Here is a 7,303-nt window from a genome sequence, read left to right as displayed (position 1 = left end):
TACACCATTATGTGAGTTATTGAGTTGAGCCTGTTGAGGTCTATTTTACTCTTCCAACTCTTCTCTTTACTCCTTTCTCTTTCAAAACTTCAACTCACAAGCACAACCTTAGGGAGGAATACAGATGGAATGTGTGCACGATACGTGTATGAATAAGTTAGTTTCCATTACTAGTTGCCTTGTGGGCTCAACTTTATATTAGATTATTAGCAAGCTATATTGGTTTTTAATTCATTAATCCTTAGTAATTTATAGCGCTCAAAATGCTTCTATGCTGAAGAGGTTAGGAAGAAATCACCCTTTTATTGTTATCTTATACTCAAATCACCGACAATGAGACTACAATTATTGAATTTCTTTTAGATAAACCTGGTTAACTATTCAATATGCATACACTGTATATTCCTTGCTTGCTTGCATGCTCATTATTTATAAATGTTCATTTGCTCACACAATGGTGTCATTAGTATTATTGATATACTATTTTTAGTATTAATATTTAAAGGTAATGACAAATTGAGTTTTAGTTAACATCATGTGCCTTTTGCTTCTCTTGCAGAAACACAAGCACGCGGATCTCATCTTATGGTCAAACATGTGAAGACTTGAGACTTCGTTGAGAAAAATTGAGATAGTTTAATCTGATTTAGCTGCCTTTTTTAAAATTTTCACAAAACTAATAAGAATAAATATTGGGCAACTAGCCCCACTATATGGTCCGTATATACTTCATATGACGTTTTCATATAAGTGTCGTGATAATTGTGCTTAGAAACAGTTTCGGTTAGCTCTATATACTCGAATCTTCACAACTTTGCAAATTTCATTTTCTTTTTTGGGTTAAATATGAAGTTATTAGTTCTTTCTTCATGAGAAGTTTGTGCAATGTATTTAACTAAATTACAAATCTAAGATATCAACCAATTAAGAATCTCACAAGTTGGGAGATAAACTTAAATTTTATATCCATTTATGTGTTTACAAATCTAATATATCAACCAATTAAGAATAACTTTATGAAGTTTACACACTTGAACATATCTCAGTGACATATATCCTAACAGTTGTTTCATGAACACATTATCAATTAGTTTGTCATTCAAAGAAAGCGTTGTCGAAATCATATTGGTTGGCTGTTGACCGATCTATAAATCAACAGGCCAACGGTGGTCGACTAGAGCTTGGTGGTCAACAGGGTTGGCCAGTTGGTGGTTGGATGACGTTCAACTAGTGTTGGTCGACCTCTCGGTAGGTCCACCAAGGTCCATTGCGTGGCGATTTTGCTCTCGGTCAAACGGTTTGTCTGTTGGCTGGGATCCATTGCTTAGCAGCGGTTAGCCATTGGCCAGAAAGTGCGAGGTCAGTCTATCTGCTAATCGATGATGGTTATGTGTTTGCAATGGGTGCTATTATTGGCAATGATAACAATAAAATCAGGGGACTTGACTATGAAAGTGTTTTTGGTACTGAGGCATATAATCAAACACATGGAAGGAATTTGTATTATCAGCAAAAAGCATCAACAATGGATCATAACAATAATGGAGTTATAGTAGTTAAGGATAGCCCATATGATCATCATCATGGTAATTCCAACAATTGGGTCCAATTGCTATACCCACTCTTGCAGCATCAAGGTCTCTCTGCCATGGGACTCCACTATTCACATTATTTCATGATTGAATGAAGAATAGTTTATTAGAACCTGAGAAAGACAGGATCATAGACAAGGTGAAAAAAAAAGAGGACATGAAATTTTGTCAGCTTTGGGTAATTAAGGTTTATGTGGCGCTAAACTAGATTTCTAAACTTCACCTTCTGATCTGAAAAAATTGACCTTGTCTGTGGCGTTTTAGTAAGATTTGGGGAGATTAACTCGCTAAGACATTAGGCTTTAATCACTTATGGTTTTCTATGGAATGAATCACTCATTGTTAAAATAGTAAGAAGTATTAATCTGGAAAGATAAACATCTCCAAGACCTTAACTGTTTCCTCATTATTATTTTTAGACCAATTCTTTACTACTTTCCTTATTATCTTGTTTTATGCGTTCTCAACAACAATCCTCTTTTCTGCTTGCCTGACTAAGTCCTGCAAGACAACTATTACTTGCTCAATCCAACAATCCTCGTGGGATCGACCCTCACTCACCTGAGGTATTCCTTGGACGACCCGGTGCACTTACCGGTTAAGTTGTGCGAATTCTATTTTCGCGTACCAATTGGTAAAGTGGAAGTTAATTTGTTAGGTGATTGATAATGAGAATTATGTCGGTTAGAAATTTCACACAAAATAATTCTGTTGATAGTATAGTTCCAAACCAACAAGTAATTCTCACATCAAATTTTAAAAGATATTCAGTTGTCACAAGTACAAACCCCAATGAAAATTAACCGAAGTATTCAAACCTCGGGTCGTCTCACAAGAAATTGCAATGAAGTACTCAATTATTGGCTATAAAGATGCAAGAGGGGTTTGATTTGAAAATTGACAAGAAAATGTAAATGATAAGAAATTAAATGACAAGAACTAATAAAGAAATGGAAAACAACTCTTGGCTAAGCATAGGAATTGAGATTACCATCCTTGTCAACAAACCATATATTGACAATTATGAGGGACCAACCCATTAAGTCTACTCCTATGCTTGAAGTAAGTAGAATATCTCCCTCAATGCATTAAGTACGTCAAATAGGCTTGATCAACATCAATCCATAAGTCCTAATCTAGCTACTAATTAACTTAGTAGTAGGCTAGAGCCAATGGTTATCAAATTGACCACATAGGGTTCTCAAATCACCAATTCAATGAGACCCAATGACTCAAGGTCATCCAATTCCCTTAACCTAAGTCAAGAGTAAAGAAAACTACCCAAAAACTAATGAAAGCATTCTATCAAACACCTAGAGTGTAATAAAAGTAAACATCATCAATTGCCAGAGTTAACAAAATCTATAACTAACATGAGCAAGAAATCAATAATAGCAACTAAGATCAACGTAAAAGAAACATGTAAACATAAAATTGCATTAAAAGAAAATTAAATCCACAAGATTCATAAACATAAGAGCAACCAAATAAAGGAAATGAACAAGTAAAACTAGAAGAGTAAAGATGTAACAACAAGAAATTAAAAGGGAAAACTAAATCAAAACAACAATTAAAGGTTGGATCTAAGGAAAATTAACCTAAACTACCCTAAATTCTAGAGAGAAGGGAGAGCTTCTCTCTCTAGAATTCTACCTACAACATGATGGAAACTACACTATGACTTCTCCCCCCCCCCCCAATCCCTTGCCATCCTTGGGTTCAAAAGCATCAGAAATGAGTTGGATTTGGGTCTCCTTGAGCTCAGAAATCGCCCCCAGTGTATTGCCCTTAAGTTGGTCACGTTCTGCTCGTCACCCGTATGCATGGGTCACGCGTATGCGTCACTGGCACTTTTCCTGGTCACACGTGCGCGTGGGGTGACGCGTGCGCGCCGCTTGCAAATTTCCATCTCACGCGTACGCGTAGGTGACGCGTGTGCGTGGCCTTTAGTTCAGCAAATCCTCATTTCTTCATGAATTCTCTATTTTTGCATGCTTTTTCTTCGTTCCTTCAACTCAATCTTTGACTTCTAATCCTGAAATCACTTAACAAATATATCAAGGCTTCGAATGAAATTAAAGTGAATTAATATTAGCAATTTAAATGCCTAAAAATCATGTTTTTACTCTTAAGCACAAATTAGGAGCAATTCACAAAACCATGCTATTTCATTGAATAAATGTGAAAAAAGATGATAAAATCCCCTAAAATTAACACAAGATAAACAAAAAAATTGGGATTTATCAGTGATCAATGCTTAAATGAATAGAGAATGAAGGAATCTATGTTGAGATTGCTTAGGGATGAATGTGGTATAATTTTGATTTGGTTTGGATTGTGAACTCATTGGAAATGAGAAATTTCTATTTTTGGGTAAAAACAAGCTTTTGGCCAACTTCAACGGGCCGTAACTCGGTCCTCAGAGTTGGAAATTCAACAAAATCATATTTTTTGAAAATTTATTCAATAATCTTTCCAATGGTTCAGGGATGGTTGAAAAATAAATTTTGTAGAAAAAGTTGTGAACGTTTGAAAATCTGGTTTCAAAACTGAATTACGCAGAACCTATAGAATTTTGAAGTCATGCGTACGCATGATCCATGTGTACGCATGATGTGCATTTCAAAATTTAAAGGATTTCGTATGAGTACCGTGGGAGTACCACGTGTATGCACAAAAGTGGATTCATGTGTACGCTTAAGGAATGCGTATGCACACCCACCTAATTTTACAGAAAATGTATTTGTGTTTTTAACCATTCTTCGAGCCTTCTAAACCTATGTAAATGATGAACGGAATTTTTCTAGTAAAGAATTCACAATAATTACTCGTTGCTAGTATAGTTTCTAAACCAAAAAAGAATCCTTTCATACAAAAATTTGTTTGTCACTAAAGCAAACCCAATAAAAATAATAACCGAAGTATTTAAACCTCTGGGTCGTCTCTCAAGGAATTGCAGGGAGGTGTGTTTATTATTGGTTATGAGAAAAGTATCTTTTTGGGTTTTTTGAAATAAGGCACAAGTAATTTAAATGACAAGAAAATAAATTAATAATTAAGAAAAGCTCTTGGTAATGTATGAGAACTGGACGTCCTATCCTAGTTATCCTTATCAATTGTGATGAGAACTGTTCATTGCTCCCACTTAGTTAAGTGGACCAATCAATTTGATTCCTCAAGTCCTAGTCAACTCTTAAGGAAACACTAGCTTTAGAGGGATCCAAATCAACCAGCAAATTCCAATTATCAATCAACAAAGGAGTTTGATAACTCAAGAGTCTCCGATTAATCAACCAAAGCCAAAAGGAGAGAAATCTAACTTAAATTGAAAGCATTAATAACATAAATTGAAGAAAGCAATCATAAATCTGAAATACCTCAAATTGCATTAAATAGAAAATCAAATTAAACATGAGAATTCGTAAACCAAATAGCAACATAAATTAATCAACAAAGGAAATAGATAAACTAGAAAGATAGAATGAATAAGAGTAGAAGAGAAACTAATTAAACTAAAATAGAAATCTGAAATTGAAAAGCTAATCCTAAAATCCTAAAACCTAAGAGAGAGGAGAGAGCCTCTCTCTCTAGAAAACTACATCTAAAACCAAACAATTTGTGAATGATTGAATGTGTCTTGAGTCTCTGCTTGTCCCCTGACTTTAGTCTGCATTTTTGGGCCGAAAACTGGGTCCAAACTCAGCCCAAAATCGCCCCCAGCATTTTCTGCAATTTCTGCACGTGGCGCATGTCACACGTACGCGTCAGTCACACGTATGCGTCAATGGTCATCTTTGCGTGTCATGCGTATGCGTCAGGTACGCACACGCGTCGCTGTGAAAATCTCCAGATCACGCACACGCGTGAACCATGTGTGCACGTCGATGCTCACTGGTTGTCTCCTTTATTTCTTATGTTCCTTCCATTTTTGCAAGCTTCCTTTCCATCCTCTAAGCCATTCCTGCCCTATAATGTAACAACCCCAGTTTTCGAGTATGCAAGATCTTTTCTGGAAGTACTGATTTCTCCGGATGATCAGTAAGGGGAGGACCTTTGCTATATCATTAAGCATCTCAATCTTCATTATCATTATGTTATCTTTAACTCGGGACCTTAGTTGAGATAAGCCCGACAATGCAATCGCGAAAAACCTAGTTTTGAACTGTATCGGTTAGGAGTTTTGATTCTGTTTTTCGTAAATAGTCTCAGTTTGACGAACCGGACTCGATTCATAAGAGAAGAGAGATAATAGGATAATATTATCATTATTTTAGTATTAGAAGCTTCTTGAGTGATATTATAAGGTTACCTGGTCAGTTTTAGTTAAAAACAGAAAATTGGTTTAATCGGGTTTACAATTTACTAGTGCAGCTTAGCACCAGCACTCTCTGATGACTTTAGCAATGCTAAGGCCTCATCATACATGTTTTATTCTCATAATAAATATGTTACTAGTGTCATTTATGCTAGTAGCTCAGAAAATAATTTTTAGAGATGTTTTCACAAGTGTTCCGATACATCTAGTTTTAGTAGTTATACACCTGAGATATTTTAACATTATTTTAATCCACCTCCAAGCCAACCAATCACAACTCACCCTACACCCCCAAAACTTCCAAGGCTGTTTCATTTTCACTTTGTGGCCGAAATTTCCAAGAGAGAAAAATAGAGAAAAGTTCTTAGTTCCAAATCTTCAAAGCTTGATTTCTGCTGAACTAAAACTTAATTCAAAATTTCAATCCGACCAAAATGATCCTCTCTTCTTTCTCTACATAACCATATAACATATCAAGGCTGGAAATAAGGTGAGATGGCTGTCTCCCTCCCTCTTCAATTCGGTTTTCAAGGAAACATGCTTAAACAAGCATTTTCTTGATGTTTTTCCTTAGATCTCTTGTTTAGCTTGACTTGTGATCCAAGAATCTTCAATTTCCAGAACGTTTAAGGTGAGGAATCCCTTCCTAACATGTTGATTAAGGTTTGGTCAGTTGAGGTTTTATGGATTCAAAGTTGTTCTTGATGTGTTTTAGGAGGAAAAAGTGCTTTAAGAACACTTCAAAGAGTAACCGGATTTGGAGCAGCAAATCAAGGTAGGGTTTGACGAAATTAATCTTGATTTATTGTTTTTGAGTTGTGTGATTATGATATGGTTTGGCTGTGCTTGAAATTGATGGTTTATATGAGTGATTCTTGTTGAAATTTTGGTGAAAATTTGATGAAATTTGATGATATTCAACTTTGAACTTATGTTCTTCATGGCTGCTGGAAGAACGAAACCCTAGGCCCTAAATTGGGGTTCAATTTGTGTTAAAATCATGTGAAAAAGATAGGGTTTTAGTGGCTGGGAATTTATTTTGAATTATGGTAAAAATCGGTTGCTGGAAAGATTGAAAAACGGGTGAAAACAGAGAAAGAATCTAAAAAAATTATGAGGAACACGAAGAACAATTTGAGTGTGATAAAGAACATTGAAGAACACCTTTTTGATCCATAAAAGGGCAAGGAAGTAAATATTTTGGTGTTTGGGGGTTATTTTATAATTTCCGAAAGTTAGGGTGGTTAAAGTAGAAATATTAAAAGTTACGGGTGGTAAAAAGTGAATTTTAAAGGTTAAAAGTTAAAAAAAGGTAATTTTCAAAAATTTAATGATAAAATAATAAATAATAATAAAATATTAAATAATAATATTTAATTAAAAATATTATTTTAAT

The 7,303-nt window shown here is 35.0% G+C and overlaps 1 protein-coding gene across 2 annotated transcripts in view; it reads left to right on the top strand.

Moving 5' to 3' along the window:
* The window catches only part of LOC107630537, a 4,432-nt gene extending 3,562 nt beyond the window's left edge, over positions 1–870 (top strand). The window contains exon 4 of one of the 2 annotated variants that reach the window (XM_016333708.2): positions 560–870. The gene's annotated coding sequence lies outside the window, so the exon portion shown is untranslated. Of the gene's footprint in view, positions 1–553 lie in introns of both variants that reach the window. The other variant, XM_016333707.2, reaches the window with a different exon arrangement.

Source organism: Arachis ipaensis, chromosome B03, assembly GCF_000816755.2.
Source record: "Arachis ipaensis cultivar K30076 chromosome B03, Araip1.1, whole genome shotgun sequence".
Taxonomy (NCBI): Eukaryota; Viridiplantae; Streptophyta; class Magnoliopsida; order Fabales; family Fabaceae; genus Arachis; species Arachis ipaensis.
This window is presented reverse-complemented; position numbering and strand designations above follow the sequence as displayed.